Genomic DNA, 13,586 nt, shown 5'->3' with positions numbered 1-13,586 from the left:
AGCCCACTTTTTTTTACCCCCACGCGCACCTGCCCATGAGTTAACGGAGCAGCAAAGACCGGTTCCGCCTCCTTCGCCTTTTGCACAGCCAAATGCTATTCTCCGGAGAGGGGGAGAATCCCTGCAAGCGCCTAGATGCACACACCTCTTTATACCGCGCGCCCCCTTCTCTCTCAGCCCCTCTCCCCCTACCCCACACGCACCCAGCCACCCAGATGCAGTTTACCTGGCCAGCTGCTGCTCAGCCGGGCATGGCTTGCAACATCTTCTCCTCCTCGCGGGCAGCTAGCAGGTAGTAGCAGCAGCAGCAGTAGCAGCGCAGCGCCCGCTCTAGGGCAGAGTGCGCGTGCCAACGCCGCGCGCCAGCCTCCCCGGACCCTTGGGGACGCGCACGCGCGCCATGCCGGGCTCGTGGGGGGGCGTAGCTGCCGGCCGCTCCCCCGCCTCGCGCTACGGTGGGGGGAGAGCTGTGACCCGGGCGAGCGGGCCAAGCGCGACAGCTGCACCAATTAGCGCCCAAGGGGGAAAACGTTTTGCATTGCTGGCTCCATTGGGTGGGGTGGGGGGGGGAGAGAATGCTTGCTTGCTTGTTTAGCCTAATCCCCCATGGGGGAGGTCACCCCCCCAAAAAGCAGGGGAACCTAACCAGGCCTGGAGCCAGCGCCGGCCCAATAGCTTTTGCCGCCGGAGGCAAAGAACTAAACATTGGAACCAACTCCTAGGGGCCAAAGTCCCTTTGCCGCCCCCGCCCCCATAAAATATTTGAGAACCCCCTCCCCAAGCTGATGGGCATTGCCATTCAAATGGTGTGCGTGTGCCGTGTCATGTGACTGATTACACAGGACTGGGCTTACCTGCCCCCCCCCCAACATTTTATTCAGGTTTGCACATTTGGGACAAGATGTGCCCCCTCTCTCCCCACCCCCCACCCCATGTGCTGCAGCTTACTTTGACAGCTAGAGCCCAGGAGGCGCACTGGAGGGGAGGACACTAAGGGCATGTGGGTGGGTTCAGTGTGCAGGGCCGGCCCATGCATGAGACAAGGTGAGGCAACCGCCTTGGGCAGCAGGATACACAGGGGCAGCAGATTTTGGCCTCCGGGGAATGCCTCGTGCGCTGCCTGCCACAGGGGCAGCGATGGCTGTGGCGTGTTCCTTGGAAGCCAGACCTGCCACCCAGGGCCGTCTTAAGTGCCCCTGGCGCTGTGGTGCGCCGGATCCCTCCACCGCCCCCCCGTCCCGTTTCGCAGCGCGGTGGGCGGGCGGGCACAGTGCGGCTGCCACAGGTGCTGCTGCGCGGCGGGCGGGCGGGCGGGCAGGCACAGCGCGGGTGCCGTGGGCACAGCTGCACGCCAGACTGGCCGGCCAGCAGGCGGGCACAGCTCGTGGCGCCCACCTGGTGGGCACAGCTCACAGCACCCACCTGGCGGGCTGGCACCGTGGTGCCCTGCGCCACCCAGCCTGGCCGTAGGCCCACCTGTCCAGCAACCACCCCCCAGTACCCACCCCCAACAGTTTCTTAGCAAATGAGACATCTGGCTGATCTCTTAGGCAAGAAATGGCGGGGGATGTCCTCCGAGCTCTCCTGGGCTTTGCACCCGCCTGGCATGATTCAGAGCGCCTCCCGTCCCACACCATCAGCCTTTGATTCCCACTTCATCTGTCAGGTAAGGTTTACTTGATTCTCCCTGGTGTAGATCTTCACCCACCCCTTCTCTGGTGGTGGGAGGGAGATTTTGTGGTCACCTCAGGTGCCAAAATGTCTTGGACCAGACGTGTGTGTGTGTGTGTGTGTGTGTGAGTGACAGAGCCAAGGGTGCCAACTTGAATAAAATATTGGGGGGGCCAAGTAAGCCCTGTTGTTGTTTTGTCATGCCCAACTCTTCGTGACCCCATGGACCAGAGCATGCCAGGCACTCCTGTCTTCCACTGCCTTCCGCAGTTTGGTCAGACTCATGTTGGTAGCTTCGAGAACACTGTCCAACCATCTCGTCCTCTGTCGTCCCCTTCTCCTAGTGCCCTCAATCTTTCCCAACATCAGGGTCTTTTCCAGGGAGTCTTCTCTTCTCATGACGTGGCCAAAGTATTGGAGCCTCAGCTTCAGGATCTGTCCTTCCAGTGAGCACTCAGGGCTGATTTCCTTCAGGATGGATAGGTTTGATCTTCTTGCAGTCCATGGGACTCTCAAGAGTCTCCTCCAGCACCATAATTCAAAAGCATCAATTCTTCGGCAGTCAGCCACCTTTAGGTTCCAGCTCTCACTTCCATACATCACTACTGGGAAAACCATAGGTGAACTTTGTGGGGGGGGGGTAGACTTTTGAAAAGCCTGCTTTTAGAAAACTGTATCCCAGGAAAAAAGAACACGGGTAACGAACACTTCTAGAAGGAGGCCTGAATATATCACACAGAGTCCACTACTTGGTTAGAGGTGGAAATCCCTTACTGTTCAGCTGGAGGCGATGAAAGGCTCACATTATAACAGCTGTCCTGGACTGGGGCCACTTAGTAACGTTGAACAGCATCGGTTATGAAAGCCCTTTCATGAGTGCACAGCCCTTGGAACACTTCAGAATTAAGCAAATACCTCCGGAGTTGTTTGCTGTTCACACTGACCCAACAACCACCTTTGGCAAGTCAAGTAAGCAATGTTCAGCTTTGACTTGGATGCTATAGTTAATTTTTATTTCTTCTTTTCTAGCATTTAACGCGGTTGGGAGTAACCAACAGTTTTCCCACCCAGGCACACCACATTTTTACAGAAATCAACCGGCACTGAAATCCAGCTACCCTACAAGGGCAGAAAAACAATATAGATAGATATACGATTATATTGCCCTTTCGTGTTCCCGGAAAGAGGGTGTTTGCTTTTTAAGTAAGGGTAAATTGGCTACTGGATGTTTTATTTAAAACTCCTTTCGCTGACTCCTTTTGCAGAGCTGCTTTATTATTAATTACTCTACAGCATCAGAAAGTTCAAGGCTTTAAAAGCCACTGGGTGGACAGCTATAAAAACAGAAGCTCATCACACATGCCCCTCTGCCCAAGGAAACAAGCAAACTGATACTCAGTCTGCACACTAGTTTTACTTATCTGATGGATAGGGGTTTTTTTTTAGAAGGCAGCATTCCAAGGGCTAACAGAAGATTTGAAATAATTTTTTGTTCCCCACCCCCTGCAAGTTGTAGCTCATTGGAGTCAGGACTCCCTCCCTCCCAACTTTTGGGGAGTTCCTTTCTTCGGGGCATCATGTCCCAAATAGAAATACCGCAAGAAGTTTGGTGGTCCAGCAGAACTTTGCTAGATTCCTCCACTCATGTTCAGAACCTAATTTCCATGCATGCAGCCAGGAAGGGATTGCCACCGCTGATGCTTTCAATTATTATTATTATTTAACCTGCCTCCTTTCCTGTGCATTTCAACAGCTGCATGGCCAGTGGTGAGGGACAAAGAGAGTTGTAGACTAGCAACATTTGGAGGGCCACATGTTCCATATCTACCCCTATGCTAGACTTTAGCAGGTGATAATCATACCTGCAAATTTCCTCTCTGAAAAACAAGGGACCGGACCGAAATTAGCATACCGGAAGTAGCGCGGCGGCCATTTTGGAACTGGGCACAGCAGCATCAAAAGTCACTTCTGAGCATGCTCCGCCCAGTTCCAAAATGGCCACCGCGCCAGAATAAACCGGGGGGAAACAAAAAAATCAATTTTTTCGGCTGGGGACAGCTGGGAAAACGGGGGTTTCCCGGGGAAAACGGGAGACTTGGCAGCTATGGTGATAATGCCTATCTCCGTGCCATGATAAGCACCACCTGATTATTCCGGCAGATCAAGCTGCTGTTAAATACACAAAAGGCAGGCCAATTTTTCTTTTGGTCAGTAACCCTACTGGCTGGGAGCCCTACATTGGGACACCAATACCTCAAGCACCGCCTCTCTCCGTATGAACCTACCTAAACCCCGAGGTCATCATCAGAGGCCCTTCTTTGTGTGCCCCTGCCATGAGAGGACCAAAAGGTGGCAACACAAGAACGTGTCTTTTCTGCAGTTGCTCCCTCTCCCCAGGGAGACTTGCCTGGCACCTTCATTATAGACCTTTAGGTGCCAGGTGAAAACATTCCTCTTTAACCAGGCCTTTGGTTGAGTAACATCCATTTTAAATGTGCTTGTGGGAATAAGGGGTGCTATTTTTTTCTTTTTCTTTTGTATTTTGTGTTTCTGTCTTGTATTTTTATGCGTTGAACCGCCCTGGGGTCTTCAGATGAAGGGTGGCATACAAATTTAATAAATAAAATGATAAATAAATACACCAGAGGTGTGGAACCTCAATTCCATGGGCCTAGTTAGGCATGGCATGGGTCCCAGTTAGGCACACAGCCGTTTCCCCCCAAACTATATTCACCAGTCCCATTCCTGATGCCCACATATGTGATGTCATGGGTGGGGTGGGCAGGGATGAATCTGACAGCAAACAGGGAGCCTTAAAGCAAACTCCTGGCAATTCCTTGGCAAGTGAAGCTTGCTGTCAGCATCGTTCAGTTGATCAGTACTGACAGCAAACCTGCTGGGATCAAAAGCGGGGGAGTTCCTGTTGGGGAATCCTGTAGCACTGCCAATCCCTGCCCAAAGCAGGCTTGTTGTCAGCACATAGAATTGTAGAGTTGGAAGGGACATTGCTGGCTATCTAATCCAACCTCTTGCAATACAGGAATCTCAACTAAAGCACCCATGGCAGGTGGCCATCCAACCTTTGCTTAAAAACCTCCAATGTCTTCCCGAAGCCGGCAATGCAAAATACCTTCCTCTGCAGGTACAGTGGTGCCTCGCTTAACGAATGCCCTGCTTAACGAAATTTTCGCCTAACGAAAGGTTTTTTCTAGTGGAGGTTGCCTCGCTAGACGAATTCATTTTACGAAAAATTCGTCTAGCGAATCACGGTTTCCCATAGGAATGCATTGAAATTCAATTAATGCGTTCCTATGGGCAAAAAAAAAAAAATCCAAAAAAAAAATCAATGCATTCCTATGGGATTCGCTAGACTAATTTTTCGTTATAAGAAAATACCCGTGGAACGAATTAAATTCGTCTAGCGAGGCACCACTGTATGGCTTGAGCCACAACCCCAAATGGAAAGCAAAAAAAAAACAAAAAAACTTTGGGTTACCTAACGTCACCAGGTGATTGACACCCACCTGTCAAAATGGCCTGCCGTCTGGAAAAGGTTTCTCATATCCATCATCACCACTCAGGCCAATTGTTATTTTGCTTTCCTCCACACCACCTGATTTAGCTCACCACTGTTGGTATATAGATCACGCAAAATCTCCCACTGACACTCTGTAAGCAGCGCTGCACCTACCTGATCTGAAGCATGCGAGAAAGCCGGGGATGGAGAGGGGGAGCAGAGTCTGGACTGGTGGATCTGCTGTAGGAGAAGCCCTGTTGAGTTGACTCAAAGGTCCATCTAGTCCACCATTTGTTTCCCACAATGTCCAACCAAGATGCTTCTAAGAAGCTTACAATCAGGGATGCACAGTAGTCCTCTTTCTCTATTGCCACTCTGCAACTAGTATTCAGTGGCATCTAGACTATAAGTAAGCAGTGCAGAGAGAGAAAAATGAGATACTCCATAAATTATAATATTGCCTCTTAGCCTGAAGCTTCCGTCTTCCAACTGAGTCACTAGAGATGGTCAGCGAACCACAAAGCTGTGCCTACCCTACTTGCTCATGTGGTCTCCAGGATCTCACCTGGCGGGCTTCAACCAGACTGCCCCTTCTTGGCTTGACAAGAGCTAGAGCTACAAAACCGTGGCATGTTTAACCCAAAATGTGTGCTCCATGGTCCCTTTTGGCCTAGGACACTCAACACTTAGCTTGCATGCACTGGCAACTGCAGCACATGATCCAAGGAGTCAAGCTAAGCAGCATGACATTGTGGAGTAGTAGGACCTAAGCAGTATATGACATTGTGTAGGATTCTTTGCATTCCTCTGATTAATGTACAGCTTCCAGCTTTCAGTCTGAGAGCTCAACCACAACATATTTTGTGAGGTCACCAAAAATGATAGGATGTAACATGTTGTTGTTTAGTCATTTAGTTGTGTCCGACTCTTCGTGACCCCATGGACCAGAGCACGCCAGGCACTCCTGCCTTCCACTGCCTCCTGTAGTTTGGTCAAACTCATGTTGGTAGCTTCGAGAACACTGTCCAACCGTCTCGTCCTCTGTCGTCCCCTTCTCCTTGTGCCGTCCATCTTTCCCAACATCGGGGTCTTTTCCAGGGAATCTTCTCTTCTCATGAGGTGGCCAAAGTATTGGAGCCTCAGCTTCAGGATCTGTCCTTCCAGTGAACACTCAGGGCTGATTTCCTTCAGAATGGATAGGTTTGATCTTCTTGCAGTCCATGGGACCCTCAAGAGTCTCCTCCAGCACCATAATTCAAAAGCATCAATTCTTTGGCAATCGGCCACCTTTAGGTTACAGCTCTCACTTTCATACATCACTACTGGGAAAACCATAGCTTTAACTATATGGACCTTTGTCGGCAAGGTGATGTCTCTGCTTTTTAAGATGCTGTCTAGGTTTGTCATCGCTTTTCTCCCAAGAAGCAGGCGTCTTTTAATTTCGTGACTGCTGTCACCATCTGCAGTGATTATGGTTTGATCTTCTTGCAGTCCATTTAATATGTAGCTTGTACCAAAAAAATTGTGCATAAATATGTGTGCCCCCAAATCTGCAGTATATAATAACTATTGGACAACTTAGACCTTCCCCAGAATTTTTAAATGCCATTCAGCATTTTCTGCGGGTTAAGTGCTATATAGTTCACAGAGTGAAATAACGTTCAGGGGAAAAAAGTGAAGAGCTTTCATTCTGCTGGCAATTATAACTAAGATAATTATTACTTTTTAAGAACTCTTCCCTAGAAACAGGGAGTGCTCCCTTGCTGGGCAATCCTGTTTTTAAAAAATAATCAATGCAATATGTTTTCTCCTCCTCTATAAATAATTACAGATGCTCTAATGGATCTCATACCTTAGCTGTCAAGATGCTGATAGCAGTGCTATAGCCGACTTATTCACAGAGGGGGAGATGACAGAGCCAGTATTTTGCTGCAATCACTACTTGTATGCAGCTTTGCTCTTTCAAAGTGCTCTCCGAAAGTCTTAAGCCTAAGTCCGGAGCCTATTCCTTGTTTAATAAATTCCCAGAGAAAGTGAAGTTCTCTGTGAGTGATTCTTTAACCAAAACACAACACGAAGGCAGCCTTTCTGTAACTTCCTTCAGTTTCACCTTAAAGACCAACTAAGTTTTTATTTTGGTATGAGCTTTCGTGTGCATGCACACTTCTTCAGATACACTGAAACAGAAGAGCCAGACCCTTATGTATATTCAGAGGGTGGTGGGGGTGGGTGGGAATGGGTGATGGGCTGATAGGAGTGGTAAACTTGTTGATGGCTGTTAATGACTGCTGAAGACTGCAATAGGTCCTGCGGGGGGGGGAGCAAGGGCTGAGGTGCTAAAGAAAGCTTGATCATGCATAATGAGATAAGAATCCTATGTCTTTGTTAATCCCAGGTGGCTCCATGGTTTTAAGCTTGGTAATGGAGCCACCTGGGATGAACAAAGACATAGGTTTCGTAGACTTTAGTGGGAAGGGTTGTGTGTGAAAGAGGATGGCAGCAGGATAGGAAAGTCAGATAAATTCACAGTAGTCTGCATATATGCCAGGGCTCCCCCACCCCCAGTTCCAGCACCTCTCAGGTGGGCACCATTACCATTCTAAGAGAACGAAGAGGGTGTTTGTGGTGAGTTCCGGCATCTCTTTTTTCTATCAAAATAGCACTGGTATATGCTATACCAGGCATCCCCAAACTTCGGCCCTCCAGATGTTTTGGACTACAATTCCCATCTTCCCCAACCACTGGTCTTGTTAGCTAGGGATCATGGGAGTTGTAGGCCAAAACATCTGGAGGCAGGGTCAGCCCTACGGCCAGGCTGGGTGGCACCGTAAACAATATGGCCTTTGAATTCTGCATCAGCTACATGTTCCAAATGGTCTTCAAAGGCAGCCCCACATATAACACATGGCAGCAATCTAGCACAGACGTCAGAGTGAAAACAACAAAAGTTAGAAATATGAGTTTGCAATAGGGTTAGGTTTTTTCCTGTTTCTTGTTTATTGTAAAATGGGAAGTTTTATTATAGCTGAATGCAGCATAACAGATACTATGGTCTTGGTCTCTCTTGCTTGCCTTTGTACAATGCTAACAGAGAAACATTGGCTACTTTATCAACCTTGAAGCAGACACTGGCAATGTCACCAAGCCCTTTCCAACCAAATCCAGCAACCAGGACTTCATCGTTCTCCTCAATGAAGTTCAGACAACCATCATTAGGAACAAAGAATGTTATTTTCTTTTCATTCTTGATAGGCTGAATTCGGACACACTACCTGATGGCAGAATTTGGCTGGTTGGCTTCAACACCAACTTTTCCCAGGACAGTTCCTTTGGCACAGGAAGCTCCCCCAAAAGTGTTGGCTTTCAATGAGCCTTCTTGTGTTGTTTGTCATGTCGTTTCTGGTCTCGGCAATGACTGTGCAGCTTCCTGGCTGTCCGAAGCCCAAGGCACTTGCCCATCTTCCTCCGGCTGCTGCCAGCTCACCCAAAGGAACCTGATATCTGCAACATGTTGAGTTGTTACACTTGACACAGGCTACCCAAACTGGGCCATAAAGATCTAGATTAGGCAGAGAAGTTGCCTTATACTGAGGTGCTAGGGAACCAGGCAAAATGCAGTGGTTTAAGCACATTAGGGGGAAATGCTCAAATGCAAATTACTAGGGTCTGGATTAACAAAAAAAAAAAAAGGCTCAGAGACAGATTAGGGAAATGAGAAAGACAGAAATAGGAAGGAGGAAGGAGGTGCTAATAATTACCAGCCCAGGGGAAGGGAGAGTAAAAACAAGCAGTTTCCTGAGTTTCAACGTGACCCATGTAGCTGAGTCTTGGGGGTTATGAGCAAAGGCTAGGCATGAAATATGGGGCGTGGGTGTCTGATAACAATATGCTTGCATTTTTTTTAATGCATGAACATTCAGGAAAGGGGCTCCCATCTTCCAAGTGATGCTTGGGTGGCAGAATATAGGGCAGCCTTCATTGGTCACACTTCAGCTAAGTCCAATCACCCCTGGGTTCTGCGGAAAAGTTCAAAAGTAGATACAAGCTCCCTTTTGGGGTAACCCAGACTTGTGCTTTCCACATGAAGATTCAACTGAAGAGTAACAAGCATGAGTGAGAAGTAGGGAATGGAGGCAAGGGTATGGATCTAGATAAGCTGCATAAGAGTTTGGCTCCTGCAGGCACCAACAAGGTCAGAGCAGTTTCCCTCAAATAATTCTGGACACTGTAGCCTAGTCCAGTCCTTAGGAATAAGTCCCACAGTGTATTGTGGAGCTGATTCACCGAGGACTGTAGCCTAAAGTCCTTTTTTCCTTGCCAGAATTGATGTCTGAGATTACATGTAATTTGCCATATTAGGGACATTCTTGAAGCAAAAAATAGGAGGGAAGAATGATGCATAATTAATTATTATCAGAGAGCACATTTCACAACAGCCTCTACAAAATGCTTTACAGTAGTGGCCAGAAGAGAAAAAATCTACAATCCTGACAAGTCTGTATATTGATATACACCCAGCAGCTGCAAAGGGATTCAACATACTTTCATTTGCTACGTTACACATTATTTTAAAAAGAGTTTCAAAATAATCTATTACTACCATGCAGTCAGTTACAATGAACCAAGTAACGGTTCACTGTAAAAAGTAGACAGCAACTTTAATTCTAGGGAAATTGCAACTGTGATCAAGGGGTATGCTAACCAAGTTAAAGTAGTTCCTGATCATAGTTGCAACTTCCCACAAACTGAAGTTGTCTTATTTTTGTTTTATAAATCCAAAGCTTTTTAACAAATTCATGTGCTGGTTTCTGTGTTGCCAACTTTATATCTTCAGATGTTGAGGCACTGTGAATTCATTTCTTTATTAAATAAGTTCACCTCTAAAAAACAACAACAAGGTCAGAGCAGTGTGGAGTAGACTTCTGGAGGATTAAAGAAGTGGAACAGTCCTCCAAGTAGAAAACTGAACAAAACAGGACTGAGAGTGCAGTTGTAGAAAGCAAGCTTCCTGAACTTAATTAGGCTTTTGCACTTCAGTTATCCCGCCTCGCTGTGCACATGCGTTATTGTGGGGGGGAAATTCTCCGGACAGTTGCTACTATGGAGAGTAAATTTTGTAGAACCCACTAGGGCTTCCCATGGAACGATACTTAGCTGCGACCCGTGTCACTTTCTCCGATTCCCTTGCAAATACAACCACACATTGCTCAAAGCAAAGCCGAAATAAGCGCTTAGTTAGAATCCTATAATTGTAGAGCTGGAAGAAACTCAGAGGATCATTTAGTTCAACCCCCTGCAATGCACGGATCTCAACTGAAGCATTCATAACAGATGACCATCCAACCTCTGCTTAAAAACCTCCAATGAAGGAGAGTCCACAACCTTTCTAGGGAGTCCATTCCACTGTCAAACAGCTCTTACTGCCAGAAAGTTCTTATCGATGTTTGGTCGGAATCTCCTTTCTTGTAACTTGAAGTCATTGGTTCAGGTCCTACCCGCCGTAGCAGGAGAAAACAAGCTCGCTCTATCTTCTGGGACATATGCACAGTTCCAGTTGAACTGAGCTGCTAGCACCAGCCCAACTGCAGAGGGCACCAGTCCTCAGCAGCCGAGCACCACTTCCTGAATTTCAGACAGAAGACATGGCAATCTATTACATACCTCCTGTAGAAAGAGCACTGCAAGACTAATTAAGGGACAAAGATGCAAAATGGGGTAAAATGGTAGGGCTCGGGAGTTTACTTGCGAAGACATTTGTAGGTAGGTACAGACAGTGGCGCTGTGTGGCGCTTGCCGATCAGAAGGTCGGCGGTTCGAATCCCCTCGACGGGGTGAGCTCCCATTGCTCGGTCCCTGCTCCTGCCAACCTAGCAGTTTGAAAGCACGTCAAAGTGCAAGTAGATAAATAGGTATCGCTACAGCGGGAAGGTAAACAGCGTTTCCGTGTGCTGCTCTGCTTCGCCAGAAGTGGCTTTGTCATACTGGCCACATGACCTGGAAGCTATACGCCGGCTCCCTCGGCCAATAATGCGAGATGAGCGCGCAACCCCAGAGTCCATGACTGGACCTAATGGTCAGGGGTCCCTTTACCTTACAGACTGTGTCTAGCAATTTCAGTCCTCCTTCAAATAGCAGCTAGGACAACTGCTTTGAAAGATCTATTTATGAATGAGCGCCCAACCTGCCGTTTCAAATGCCAAGAGTACAAAAATCAGGATCGTGTCCCTATACTTTTAAAAAATCAAAAAATCATTATATTTAACTTTGCCATTTTCCCAAATTAATCACACACAGTGGTTGATGAAGACAGCTAAAAACCAATTACAAAGACTGACCCAGAATTCAAGCTTTATTTAGAAGCTGAATAACTGTTGATACGGATTTAGATCTTGATACCATAATAGCAAAAGAATTAAGGGCATACTTTAAGGCAATGGGTAATGCCTCTTCAGCCATGCCACTTGTGATAATCAGAACTCTAATTTTGCCCCTTGATTGCTTCACACGTGATTTCTTTTTTAAAAAACTGTACACCTAAAAATGTTACTTTTAAAATACTTTATAACTGTTTCTATAGAAAGATAGGCATTATGTATATATATAGATATGCATTTTGTGTGTCTGTGAAAATGAAGGGGAATACTTATTTATAACTACAGATATTTTATAAGCATTAACTTAGAAAGCAGATAAACATATTTGTCAAGATTTTGTTGTCTGAAACTGCAAACTAAGTGCCATTTTCATTTTGACTGTGTGTTTTTGTTAATAATAATAATAATAATAAAAGTTTGTATCCAATTTTGCTTCCCTTGGTTTTCCTTGCCAGTTTTCCATACTGTTCTATGTTTGAAATGTATCAATTAATTACAAGTATTATTATTTTTTGTTGGGGAAAAGTGAAAAGGTTAAGTGCGCATGTGATAAATGTGATAAATATTTGCTTGCAGACACATGCACCATACACATAGGCAAATCATGCTCAACCAGAGAGTCAGGATTGGCCTGCTGAATGTACCCCTGGTAGTAAGCATATGTATGCCACACAGCATCATGTAAGAGTTAGTTCTTATACCCTTTTTCTCCAAATAGTATATTCAGGATGGCTTCATCTTATTAGATGTGTCATTCCCAATGGCCAATAAAGCATGTGTCCAACACATACAGGCTTAAAGACTAGCTTAGCAACACTAGCGCGTGCCACCTGGCACACATGTAATTATTTGCAGCTGTTAATTTTATTGTTTAAGGAAATCCCTGCCAAGATAAGGCTATTAGGGCTGTGTGTGTGTGTCTTTCTTTAATTAGGTTCCAGTTTGGTGTGTAGATTAAGAGGTGGCTATGGGACACCAACTGGAAAAGTAGCAGCATGAACAAAAGCAGAACTCGGTGCTGAAAATCCCAAATCCCTCCAAAATGGTGCCATTTGTTCTTCCAGAAGCTTTCTACAGAAAGTGTCCTGCTTTGACACCCTGCCTCAACATGCTGGAGACCCACAAGTGACGAAATAGGCACATATATCATTATGAAAGGGATGGAGGCAGCCTTGCTGCTTTGTAAATAGACCCGCTTCTGTTCCAGGGAAAGCTTTTAAGAGGGAGGGAAAAAATGATGCAGTTTTTCATTGTGGTGGAATGGGGACGATCCTACTATGGGAGGCCTCTGGTGCCTGTGAAATCAGTTTTGCAGTTTTAAAAATGTCTCCTATAAAAGGGAAGGGGAGAGGGCTAATGCATGAGAGAAAGTGCAAGACAGAGAACTGAACAGCGTAAAATTCCCAGATATGTACACAATGCACTTCCTGATGTCCACAATGGAGCAATGATCATTTATATTGCATTTTTAGTCTCTTAATCACATTAAATAATGTGAAGAAGTACATTAAGTGAATACACATTGGATATAGATGACATGTTGTGTTATAATAATTTAAAATTATTATATAATAGGTAATTATATAATATAATAGGTATTATATAATAGGTAAAGGTAAAGGGACCCCTGACCATTAGGTCCAGTCGTGACCGACTCTGTGGTTGCGCCGCTCATCTCGCTTTACTGGCCGAGGGAGCCGGCGTACAGCTTCCGGGTCATGTGGCCAGCATGACAAAGCTACTTCTGGCGAACCAGAGCAGCGCACGGAAACGCTGTGTACCTTCCCACTGTAGCGGTACTAGGTGCTAGGTGGGCAGGAGCTGGGACTGAGCAACGGGAGCTCACCCCATCACAGGGATTCGAACCGCTGACCTTCTGATCAGCAAGCCCTAGGCTCTGTGGTTTAGACCACAGCGCCACCAGCATCCCACCTGCATAATAATTTTAAGGTCTTAGATATATAATAAATGTTCAGAAATGTACAAGACAAACATGTACATAAATATATAAACCAATAACTGAA

At 46.5% G+C, this 13,586-nt stretch overlaps 1 protein-coding gene and 1 pseudogene across 2 annotated transcripts in view; both read right to left on the bottom strand.

The window, feature by feature from the left end:
* Positions 1-331, bottom strand: part of ZNF385C (zinc finger protein 385C) — a 159,036-nt gene extending 158,705 nt beyond the window's left edge. The window contains exon 1 of the mRNA XM_088655109.1: positions 227-331. The gene's annotated coding sequence lies outside the window, so the exon portion shown is untranslated. The remainder of the gene's footprint in view (positions 1-226) is intronic.
* Positions 332-8,011: 7,680 nt separating this feature from the next.
* Positions 8,012-11,945, bottom strand: LOC148683795 (small ribosomal subunit protein uS12 pseudogene; annotated as a pseudogene). The gene has a single exon (XR_015946549.1). The product of XR_015946549.1 is annotated as a small ribosomal subunit protein uS12 pseudogene (transcript).
* Positions 11,946-13,586: the final 1,641 nt, after the last annotated feature.

This window comes from Zootoca vivipara, chromosome 12 (assembly GCF_965207765.1).
Source record: "Zootoca vivipara chromosome 12, rZooViv2.hap1.1, whole genome shotgun sequence".
In the NCBI taxonomy this organism is placed as follows: domain Eukaryota; kingdom Metazoa; phylum Chordata; class Lepidosauria; order Squamata; family Lacertidae; genus Zootoca; species Zootoca vivipara.
This window is presented reverse-complemented; position numbering and strand designations above follow the sequence as displayed.